This window comes from Ochotona princeps, chromosome 12 (assembly GCF_030435755.1).
Source record: "Ochotona princeps isolate mOchPri1 chromosome 12, mOchPri1.hap1, whole genome shotgun sequence".
NCBI lineage: Eukaryota > Metazoa > Chordata > Mammalia > Lagomorpha > Ochotonidae > Ochotona > Ochotona princeps.
In genome coordinates, this window is record NC_080843.1 from 57,453,875 (window position 1) to 57,466,751 (window position 12,877).

The 12,877-nt window shown below is 36.9% G+C and overlaps 1 protein-coding gene across 1 annotated transcript in view; it reads left to right on the plus strand.

The window, feature by feature from the left end:
* The window catches only part of STARD13 (StAR related lipid transfer domain containing 13), a 494,525-nt gene that overhangs the window by 74,563 nt on the left and 407,085 nt on the right, over window positions 1–12,877 (plus strand). The window lies entirely within an intron of this gene.

Consider the following 12,877-nt stretch of genomic DNA (forward strand, 5'->3'; position numbering starts at 1 on the left):
AGATTGATCTTCCATCAGCTGGTTAACTTCCCAGATGGATGCAAAGGCCAGGGCTAGGCCAAACCAAGCCAGGAGCCAGGAGCTTATTCCAGGTCTCCCATGTGGATGCAGGGACCCAAGCACTTGGGCCATCCTCCACTGCTTTCCCAGCTGCATTAGCAGGGAGCTGGAATAGAAGTGAAGCAGACAGGACTCAAACTGGGCACCTGTGTGAGTTGTCTGCATTTTAGGAGGCACGTTTACCTTCCAAGTCGCAATGTCAGCCCCTGTACTTTATTGTTTCAAGCACTTGTAGGTTTATAAAAAAAAAAAAACTTGAATACAAAGGATAATTCTTACACACCCCTTTCCCACCCTCCAACCCAAAATTTGATTATTTCCCACACTATCAGCAGTTGGTATATTTATGGCTGCTGATGAAACAATACTGATCCTTGATTTACTAAGATTCATTAAAATTTTTGCCATGAACTTTCTGTGCATTTGTACAATAAGTACATATTGTGGGTTTTGACAAATACATATTGCAGTGTCCTTCATTATGGTACCATGCAATATAATTTTCTTGTCCTGAGTGCTCTGTCCCGCACCCCCATCCATTCCAGAATCCATGACAACTACTGATCTTTTTATGATCTTGATCTCGATAGTTTTGAATTTTCAAGGATATCGCAGCATTCGAATCATGTGATATAAACATTTTTAGATTGTCTTTCACTCAGCAATATGTAAATAAGGCTCCTCCTTTGGTTTCATGTTCTGATGCATTCCTTCTTTCAGTCACCTAATAATATTTCATTGTGTTGATATACCACAGTTTGCTTATCCATTATCCTACTAAAGGACATTGTAGTTGTTCCCAAGTTTTGATACTAATGAAAAAAATCTGTAGCATTCATGGTCAGGTCTTTGTGTGAACAGAAGTTTTTAACTCATTTGAGTGAATACCAAACAGTATTAATTGCATCACTGTATGTGTAAGAGTAGATTTTGTTTGTTGAAACTGTCAAACTGTCTTCCCGTGTGGCTGTGGCATTTTGCAGTTCTGCTAGAAATGAATGAAAGTTTTTGTAGTTCCACATCTTCATCTGAGTTTGTTGTCAGTGATTTGGGTTTTAGCCATTCTAACAGATGTGAGGTAATATCTCACTTTGGTTTGAATTTGATAATGAAATGATGCATGATGTGGAACAACTTCTCATGTGCTCATTTTCCATCTGTATATCTTCTTTGGTGAGATGTCTGTTCAGATTTTTTGTCTATTTTTGATTAGGTTGTTTGTTTTATTGTTTGGTTTTAAGAGTGCTTTGAATATTTTGCAAACCAGCTGTTTATCAGATAAGTATTTTGCAATATTTTTTTGGCTTGTCATTTCATTCCCTTAACAAAATCTTCCACAGAACAAACATTTTAATGAGTTTTGGTTGACCTATATGATTTGTGTTTTGGGCTTTCATATTCTTAATATATATATATATATATATATATATATATATATATATATATATATATGCATTTATCAAGCCCAAACCTAGATTTTCTCCTACTACTCACAAGAGCTTTATAGTTTTTGGTTTTAAATTTCTATCTATAATGCTTCTTGAATTAATTTTTGCAAAAAGCACAAGATCTATATATAGATATATTTTTCTATTTTTTTGCATCTATATTTCAGTTATTGAAAAGTTTGTCCGTTCCCTTTGGGTTGTGATTGTTCTGTCAAAGATCAGTTGACTGGATCCTTGGGTCTATTTCTGGCCTCTTTAACTTAGAGCTTATTTTATTAGCAGTAGCTCTCGTTATTTGGTTATGTTTGTTTTATAACATTATTCATTATTGCTTCCTTTAAGTTTTAAGTCATGTTAAATATTATGTAAATTTCTTACATTTGATCGATCTCTTCATTTCTTTACATGTGTTAGTATTTTTCGCTGTGATGTTTATACTAAAGGAAAGAAGTTTTTACAAGGTGAAAGCCTGTGCTGTGTAAGCTCATTGTTTGACAGAGAGAGGGTTGCTTCTTTGCCGAGCGTTACCAGTATGATAAAATAGGACACAGCAAGGTTTGGCTCACTTTGCGTTCATTTCAATCTGAGATCTGTGCTCCACAAATCCGTAGCACTTTATGCAAATGATTTCATCAAGAATCAGTTTCTGTACTAAAGAAATGGAAGTAAATTATGCATAGCAATCAGCATTTTGGTAAAAAAAATTAAATGACAAAATTCAGTTGGGCAGGCTTTGGAAAAATGTGACATCCTAAAGAAAGGTTGTGTCATGTTTATTGAATAGAAGGACTTGGAGAGTTTTAAAGATCAGTGTATCTGGCTGCTATCAGACATTTGCTGCTTGAAACTTGCAATTAGAGCATGAAAGCATTAAAAGTTTAAGAATGCTTTTATAAGTGCCTTGCAAAGAAAAGTATTCCACAAAATTCTTTCAAACTGTACTAGGATTTTTTACTCTAAACCATATTGTAGTATATCTAATTGAATTATCTTATGCTATACTATTTTAATTCTACTCTTAGTGTATAAACTGATTCCCATTATATTGTTGTGACTAATACTAATATGTATATTTTAGAATAAATATATGATATGGGTATGTCAATGACTGATATGTGCTTTTCACTTTTCTCAATGAAAGATTTAGTCAGGTGAAGCCAGATTAATTAATTATAGCTATCAAGCATCAAGGTTACAACATGTACAATAATTCAGAGATATTTGAATTAAAACAGTATATAAAGACATTATATTATTTTTTAAAAGGTTTATTTATTTATTTTTAAAGATTTATTTATTTTATTACAAAGTCAGATATACAGAGAGGAGGAGAGACAGAGAGGAAGATCTTCTGTCTGATGATTCACTCCCCAAGTGAGCGCCAACGGTCCGTGCTGCGCCGATGTGAAGCCAGGAGCCAGGAACTTCTTTCTGGGTCTCCCACGCGGGTGCAGGGCCCCAAGGCTTTGGGCCGTCCTCAACTGCTTTCCCAGGCCACAAGCAGGGAGTTGGATGGGAAGTGGAGCTGCTGGGACCAGAATCGGTGCCCACATGGGATCCTGGCGCGTTCAAGGTGAGGACCGTAATCATTACGCTATTGCACCAGGCTCCAAGACATTGTATTCTTAGTCCATCTGTGGTACTACAGCAAAAACAATTCGCACTGAGTGATTTACAAAGAATGGAAATGTATTTTCCTACAGTTCCAGGGGCTGAGACGTCCCATATCATGACTTGATGTTTGGCTTGTGAGGGCCTTCTCGTAGCATCCCTGTGACAAAAGGCAAAAGAGATAAGAACCTTCCTGCCATTCAAGGGGGATGAAACTCCATGGCTAAATCACTTCCCGTGAGGCCAATGTCTTCATGCTGTGACATCAGCAATACTTGTGGTTAAGAGGCACAATCCCATTATAGAAGTTCTTTTAGCTAATCTGCTTTCTTTCATCCTTCAACTACTGTATTAATGCAATCAAAAAAGAGTTCATGATTTCCTGTTTTCCTTTATGCTACCGATGAGCTAGGTACTGTGGTGAAATCAAAATATGCCAGGAACCCACCTGTCCTCACAAGAACTTGGCAACTGAAATGACCAATGCTATATTGATTGTTGGCCCTATGACTTATATGTGTGCATATCTTTTGTATTGAATATTTGGCAATGTGGCCAGCAGGAGAGAGGGCATTCTAAAAGAGGGAGTGGAGTGTGCAAAAAGCTCAGCAGTTTGAGGTGCCTTGACAATCCCCTTTCTTCTTTCCCTTATTCCTCCAACAGATAACTTGTCAGTGTGGATGGACTGTCTTCCCTGCGTGCAGTTCAGTCCTGGTGCAGCTGACGCAGTAATCAGAGAGTGTGTGCATGGGTTCTGTCGGTGCAGAACTCATTGGCTTGGCCAGTTATTTGCTCAGCTGTGGGAAAGAATGAATGACAAGTAAATAAATCTAACACTAGCATTATTATTATTCAGTAAATCAGTGTTGCTTTTGTAAAAGTCCTCAAATAGAAGACTTTCAAACTTTTCTTAAATTATAAACATTTTGTGTTTTCCATAAAGGAGAAGCCAGGTGATGGTAGATGCCATAAATACAAAAGCCCTCTGTTACGCATGAAGTGTGAAGTACATTAGAATAATTGATTTTTTTTTACTCAAGGAAAGTATCATTTTTTTATGTTAAACCTAGACATTTTCCAAATGTTTTAACCACACAGTGCTATTGATCACTGAGTGAACTTCTTAATGTAGACTCTAAATGTGAGTTATAATTTTAAAAAATAACTACGTCTACCTTTGAGGTTTTATGTGCAAGATGCTGCATGGCAATTTCTCTGATTAAAATCAACCATGATGATAGTTATGGGATTAGTTTCAAGAGCTTTAGTATCTACCTAAGTAAGTTCACTATTTAAATAAGTCTGAGGATTAGCTTCACAACTAAACACACATCCAATGTGTTGAGATTCTGCATGAAAGTTGATTCAATCAAGATAGTCATATCTTTCCAAAGCAGAACAACCAAGCCCTTGATTCAATCTTTATGAAATGAACACCACATGGTTCAGAAACGAAAATAAGACCAACTACCAGTGTCAGGCCCATCATTAGTGTCGTTCACCTTTTTATTTTACCCTCTTTAGAAAAGTATTAATGTATCCCTAATATATCAAAGTTTATTTACAAATTATATCTGTTAATTACTACTTTACTGTTGTAAATATTACAATACATGTAAAATAGAACTTTTGAAAGAATGGAAAAAGGCACTGAATAGTATTTTTAAATGATTTGCTGATGTTGGCAATTTTATGCTATCATTAGGTATCACTGAGCTTAAGCCATAGTGTATACTTGCAATGAAGGCATGTAGGAACATAATTCTACATCAGTGTGTAATAGCCATCACTCTACAAGCAATGACGATAAGCTGAGAATATCACAATTGATTGTGACATTATTCATTACTAATAAGAATTTCTCAAACAAATTTAGAAATAGGTTTCAATACAGAAACAACAGTCTTTGTTATTCGTTATGTTTTCTGCATTTCTAAAAAAATGGAAACTTTCCTTTTTTTTGTCATTATTCTAATTTTAAAGTATTTAGAATCTGGTCAGTGTCAGCAGTGATCCAGCTGACATCAGAATCTCCCCAGTTCTCCCTCTGGGCCAAGCTCTAATTTCATCTATTTCGCTACTTTCTGCATTAAAAAGTTTGGTAGGTTTTAATTTCACTTCAGTGCAACAACCATGATGTCATTTCAGGCCAGACACCATTCTTCATTGGAAAAGTACTTGCTGTATAAAAGATTTTGCATTAAATATTAAATATGACTCTGCAGTGCATTTCTTAAAGCAAGACATGTTGGCATGGCCCAAAAATACACACTCATGGATACTTGTCTTCCCAGCTCTCCAAATTCCTTATAATTTGTAGGCCATACTTACAATATATGTCGCATTCTTGTACCATTTATGTTAATAATTTAAGGAAAAACTTTTAAAATTTAATTATAACCTGAGCTAACTACTCAACATCAGTTTTATGTGCCGTTTTTTTCGTAATATGTTATAAATACACATAAAACCTTTATTCGTGCCCACCAGTGGCACGCTTTGGGATAGAGACATGCACAGGTGAGGTCCCAGAACACTGGTAATAGTGTCAAGGGGAAGCCCAGCCAGCTATTTCTTGAACCTGATTTTTCTCAATTGAATTATTAAAGGAATTGTTTCAGCTATCATAGTTGACTTTCTTATGAGATATAATTTATAGATTTTCAGAGTTTACCACCAGAAATATGTCTCAGGATACGTATTAAGTAAATACATATTTACTTAAATACATATTTACTTAAATATGTATTTACTTAAAATACGTATTTACTTAAAATATGTCTCAGGATACGTATTTACCTCAGTCTTGGTCATGGTAATATAGCCCGACTACTAGCAAAGATGTGCAGTGATTTGCATACAAAAGTACAGTGAAGTTTTTCAGCTTTGTAACGGTGTCTAGTCTACCTGGATCTTTAATGGTCTGGGGACTTTAAAAATGTTATTATACATTTTATAATGACTTAAATATTTTCAATTTTTTCCATAAACTGAAAATAAATTTGAGAGTAATTTTAAAAAAATTTTTAAATGAAACCATCATTCTTAAGCAACATTAATTTATATGTGTTATTTTGTTTGATTACCTTAGATTAAACTTAGGATATATGATTATAACATGTTGCAGGTTTTCATAGTCTACCCAGAATGATGAATCTCATCTTCTGATATCTTCCATAAAAGGGAATTATTTGCTTTGAAGGCTTTTCAGACTAGATAAAGTAGCAAAGTGAATAGATAGAACCAATAGGTGAAACATGAAATGTATTGTATTGAACTAATGTAATCCTATTACAGCTAGTTTCATGTCAATTCAAAAATCCATATTATAATTTTTCAGTTATTTCCATTTTTCTTTTTTTAAATTTTACTTATTTTTATTATTATCATTTTATGATACAGTTCCATAGGCCCTGGGATTTCTGTCATCTGGTCCCCCCCTCAAAGAGTTCCCCTATATCATTACTATAGTATAGTTCTTCATCACAGCAATATGTCGATCATTGTGGGCATGGACAATGGCAGAGAGTCCAGCATTCTGTTGTCACATGTGCACATAAACAATCAGTGCAGTGGTGAGGTGTTTTCCTAAACTTTTGTTTAAGATCTGTGAATAGGGCCCAGCGGCGTGGCCTAGCGGTTAAAGTCCTCACCTTGAATGCGCCGGGATCCCATATGGGTGCCGGTTCTAATCCCGGCAGCTCCACTTCCCATCCAGCTCCCTGCTTGTGGCTTGGGAAAGCAGTCGAGGACGGCCCAATGCATTGGGACCCTGCACCCATGTGGGAGACCCGGAAGAGGTTCCAGGTTCCCGGCTTCGGATCGGCGCAGCACCGGCCCGTTGCAGCTCACTTGGGGAGTGAATCATCGGACGGAAAATCTTCCTCTCTGTCTCTCTTCCTCTCTGTATGTCTGACTTTATAAAAAAAAAAATCTGTGAATAAACAGGTTCGTATATATAATTCCAGATACTTAGCTAGAGAACACATTTTCCATCAACCTTTAACCTTTATGTCACTCCACAGATCGTGTATTAATTATGGATATACTGTTTTATGCTTTTAATCTTTATAGTTATGCACTAATTTTTTTTTAGTTATGCACTATTTTCGAAAAGGATTTATTTGTTTGGAAGGCAGAGTTTCAGAGGTGGGGTGGAGAGATACAGAGAGTGAGATCTTATATCTACTGGTTCTCTCCACAAACCGCCTAGATGAGGTGAGACCAAAGCAGGGGATTGGAAATCCATCTGTGTCTTTCACAGGGGTGGCAGGGGTTCAAGGACTTGGACTATCTATTTCTACTTTCCAAGCTAAATAACAGGGATCTGGATGGTGTGTGGAACAGTCAGGACTAGAACTGGTGCTCTTATGAAATGTCATTGTTTTAGCCAGTCATCATATTGGAGATGCCAGAATGCAAATCCTGTGAGCTGGTCCCTTCCTTCCTTCTTTTCTTCATCCTTCATTTTTAAAAAAATATTTTGTTTGCATATTTGAAAGGAAGAGTTACAAAGAGAGACGGGGGAGACATCATCTGTCTGCTAGTCCCCGAATGGCCAGAATGGTTGGAGCACTGCCAGGCCAATGCGAGCGGCTAGTAGCTTCTTCTAGATAGCTGCGTGGGTGCAGGAGTCCAAGCATTTGGACCATGCTCTGCTGCTTTCCCAGGTGTATCAGAGGGGAGCAGGAATGAAGGTGGAACAACTGACAGATGAAAGCATGCCCATGCGGGTACCAGCTCTGTAGGCAGCAACTTAACTTGCTATTCCACAGTGCCAGCCATGCAAGTGAGTATTGAAACAAAGCTTAAGGATCAGGAGTGCATGTGATAGGACTCCCAGGAAAGAATATAAAACTTGGCTCAGCTCTTTTCATATGTAATTGCTTGCTCCCTTATTTATAATTACAAATGGTTTAGTAAGGCGTATACTAACATAGATGATTTTATTTTCCCAAACAGAAAATTCCAGGGTGAATTTCATTAAACTAATGTAACTACTAAATTAATTCTCTATTCAATGTAGTTGAATGATTTTTAGTTTTTAAAACCATTTTCAGTTTTTATTTGCTCTATTTCTGAAGTGCTCTATTGCTATCACTTTTCTGTATAACCTAAATTGAACATTTAATTCATGGAACAATTTTTTTCCATTTCATTTTATCAAATATTGGTAAGAACTGTCAACTATAATTCAACCATTATAAATGTGTGCTTTTAGTAATTAATTGTATGAAGTGCATTTTTCATTATCTAAATATTACCCAGCTTCAGTTCTTGGTCCATTCATTGTCTGCAGAAAGCGATATTTTGTTCAGAATGTCTGCTCTATATTGTGCTTATTGTTTTTACTTTGATTTAATTTTCCCTGGGTCGGTGCTCTCTCTTATCACAAAGATGTGATTTTTCACTGTTCTCTCCCAGTAAAATTCGTCCTCTGTCAGTTTAATCACATGTCTGTTGTGCCTATCAGAATATCTGTTGTTAATTTTATGAGAATGTGAGCTTGTACATTTATTTCTTGGAGCAAAGAGCATCAGTGGTAGCTGTAGATACCCAGCAGGGTCAGAGCATTCTGCTTCAGCAATGTGTCGTTAAAAATATTATCCAGGAGAAGCTTCAAGTGTTGGAGAAAAGTTGATGAGTGCAATAAGGCATAAGAACTGCACTGCAGGAATATTAAAAGGGTGTGGCTTGGCTTGCCTAAGGTGTGAAGGAGTGAGAAATCACTGCATCATCAGACTAGACAACTGGAGAGAAATGAATGCTGAGGCCAAAAACTATTTAATATTCACGCACCTGGTAAATGTGTTAGGTGATATCAGACCTGTTATAAACTGAAGAAAATAAAAGAATGTGGAAGGTTAGCATTTAGACACACCAAGGATTGCTTAGAGAGACGTTGTTTCTGAGAGCAGCGGTTTCCCCCTTGCTTCTCTGAAGGACTTCCAGCAGGTTCAGTTTCTATGCACTGGCAAGTTTTTCATATTCCTCATGTTACATGAACAAATGTCTAGAGGCATGGTGACTGGATATATTCTCCATGCTTTGATCACATAATCTTTTGCACCTCTGGTTTGCAATTTCCTAGGAATGAAATTGAGCATAGCATTAAAAGGTGATGACATTCAGCATTTACCAAGAAAGATGTATGATTATAATTACTAGCTTTTATTGCCACAAACCCAAGAAGCAAGTCACACAGGAGGTCCTTATTCCAGGGAGGAAGGTGGCCATGGGGAAAAGAGAGGAAGAGGGTCCTTTACTTTAGATGAAGGGTTTATTAATCAGGAAGAGACAGAGAAGGAGGGTCTGCTGGACTGCTCCCTGGTGGGTGACAGCCTGAGACACTTCCTCATGGCAGTGTGACCGTGAAGGAAATTGTCAGCCAGGGTACACAGCACTGGGCTTTTGTACATTTTAGGTGTGGAGTCTCGGAGGGAGGCAACAGCTCCTCCGTTTGCACATGCTTGTGACTGTGACGTGTCATCATGATGGGTGTTGATTTTCTGCACAGACTTGGCATTGGAAACATTTCTGGATGAGAGTGTCTGTTTGACATTAGCAAAGATAACATTGAGGCTAGTGAAGCTCTCTTCTGTTGTTGATGGCCAGAGGGGGACAGGAAGGAGAGGGAGCACCAGAACTTGGTCTGCTGCTCAGTGTTCCAGGATTACCAGGTGTTCCTGACTTGTGAGAAGCTTCCTTGTCCCCTGATGTACTCACCTCCTTTAGGAGTTGCTTTTACTTGGCCCAACAATAATGACAGCAGAAAGTTTTGACTATACCAGGCCCTTACATGTGCCAGAAACTGTGCAAAGGATTGAACTTGCACAGAAATTAGGTATCATTTCTTAGTCTCAGTTGGTTAGGGTTAAGGAGTGTGGAAAATATTTTTCATCTGTTTATTCAAGAGATGGACTCCCACTTAAAAAGTGTAGTGAAAGCAAGACTTCATTATCAGTCTTACAAGATTAGCTATCTGATGAGCAGACTCACCTGGCGAATTCATATGCTGGCACACACGTCCTTGCCCCAGTCCTGATTGGCTGAGTACCATGAGTTATGCAATCTTCCCAGATGTTGCCTATTTTACGAAGTTACCTTCCGCCTCCCTTCTCTGTACTTTAATTTCCTCTTATGGGTGGACTATTGGGAAACATCCTGTTTGCCTAGTGACTTTGCTGCAAACCCCTGCACGTTAGCTTACAATGATTTTCCGTTCTGTATTGAAAGTGGACCACCAGACATATTCTTGTAGAACAACATATAAATATTGGAGGTAAGTTCTTTAGTAGATATGATATGTGTATTTTCAAAAGCACAGGACAGAAAGTAATTCACTGATCTTGGGGAAGTATTCCAAAGGAGGTGACTTTGCCTTTGGACCTTAAAGGATTAATTAATAGAAAGGTTCATTTTGGACAAGAAATGACACAAAAAATAGCTAGGATATTTTGGATGAAGCTCCTGGCTTTTGACTAATGCTAACACTGTAATGATGCCCTTCCAGGACATATTTTTGATGTGTTTAGAGGTCGAGTCATGGGCCGAGTGAGTGGTATGCCTGAGCCTGTGCATAGGAGATTAATGTTCTCCTAGGTTAGGAGGGCCACGTTGACCCAAGCACAATGCTATGCAAATCCACAATAAACTTCCTTTCTTTCAGTTTTACCAGTGCAGACTTGTGTTTCAAAACACCTAATATCAGTGTAAAAATAAATAAATAAACAAATAAAAATCCAATTAGCTCCATTTTACCACATTTTCTTGTCGTCATCTCAATCACTTCCATTAAACCTGATGGCATTTCTCTTCTGGATGAAGAAAGGTCATAGTGCAAGGAGGTATTGGCAGGATAAACAAAGCTTCACAGCCCCTGAAGGCATGGCTGTCAAAAAAAAAATTCCTGGCAGGAGTTTCTGTGATTGCTCTTTTTCTTTCCAGTTGCCAACTCTGATGTTAGTGAACTTCCTGTATAGTGCAAAACTTTACCTACGATTAATGGCTGTTTTTATCATTGTACATTATGTATCCATAAATATTCTTACGAATAAATAAATATATAAATAAAAATGAATAAACTTAAACAAATGATTTTTTACCCATAAACTTGATGGTTTGTTATAATTTATTTATGCAGTAAACATACATTGAGTACCTAATATTTTAGGGCAGAGAAGTATAAATGAGACAGGATCCCTAGGGTCGGCGAGTTTAGAAGAGTGTATGTTTTTTAAATGTACCTAAGTAATAAGTATAGCAAATGTGAAGTACTACAGGAAGGTACTTTTAAACATTTCTAGATAAATAGAATCAAAAGTATATCATGTATCCCAGAAACTTTTTCAAGCCCCCGCCCCATATGATTTCAGAAGAAAAATAATTTGTGATGAGTTCTGGAGATTTAGTGATTAAAGTGCCATTTTGTGAGGACATGAATGTTTGAACAAACATTGGACACATGCAAATGTGCCTAACACATTTCACGTTTCCCTTTCAGCCAGAGAGCAAACTTTAAGTAGGGTCATAGGCTGCCAGACTGCAGAATTAATAAAAGTTTGGAGTTTCTTGAAGGCATGGTCCTAAACGAAAATATGAATGATGGTGATGTACATTTACAATTAAAAAACAGAAGGAAAGAGTTAAAATATTCAACCTTCTAAATTTGGATCTTATATCTTGCAGAATTGCCACTGACATGCATTCAATGAAACATTTGCACTGACTGTGTATCACATGAGGAAAAAAAGAGCATTTAAATGATGTTCAGAACCAAATAATACTCAGAAATAAACTCATCTATTATCCTCAAATAGTAATGGAAATATTGTCTTGGCTGTGAGTATGTTGGAAACCCTGAAGTGAGATAATAGTGGGCTAATGCTGAAAAAGATGACCCATGCTTCCAGGCTAGCTGAAAAAGCTGTAGGCCAGAATGTGTGACTTTTCAGCTTGCGGCTTTGGTTTAAGCAGAAAGGGAAAAAGGGGCATCAGTCATGTTGTGGTATGATAATAGCCCCAGGGTGGGGTCATTATTAAATGATGATGCCTTTGGAATTGTTTGACTAATGCTATAAATTATCTCTGTACAAAAAGCATTACCATATACCTTTAAAAAAATCTTTGGATTGTAAGGGATTAGTAAGTGGCTCTGAAAGGCAACTAATTTAGGAGGATTAAATATGAACAGCAGTCCGAAGTTATTAATGGTTATTCATGGTGTTAACTGCCAAGCATTGGCAGAAAGCAGTAAAGAATTGCAAAATGCAATGTGTAATGCACAGCTAAAAGTCACTCTGAAAGACTTTAAAAACTAAAATAGGACAAAGGCAGTGGAGGAAAGGAAACATTTCTAAGTAAAGCAATTAGGAAAAAAGTATTTCTAGAGTGATCAGAATTATACACTGTCACAGGGGGGTAGGTACATCTGTACGTTGGAAACACTTGCAACATGAACAGAACAAAAGAACGTCAGAAAATGGTGTTTATCATAGTGGTAAAAATTTTAATGATATTTAAACGATTTCAAATCCTCGAATAAATCTAGTGACACTTTTTTTAACCTAAATCAACATTCAAGAGTTTATCTTCATTTAAGCTAATATCCATTAGAAATACAGAAAAAATAGGAATCTCCTTGAAAATTATTTGGGTTAATAACCTGCCAAGTTTATGAGACTTTATGGCAAACTAAAAGTAACTAGAAAATGTTGAGATGGTAACATAGAAAGACAATGTTCTTACACTTTAAAAAT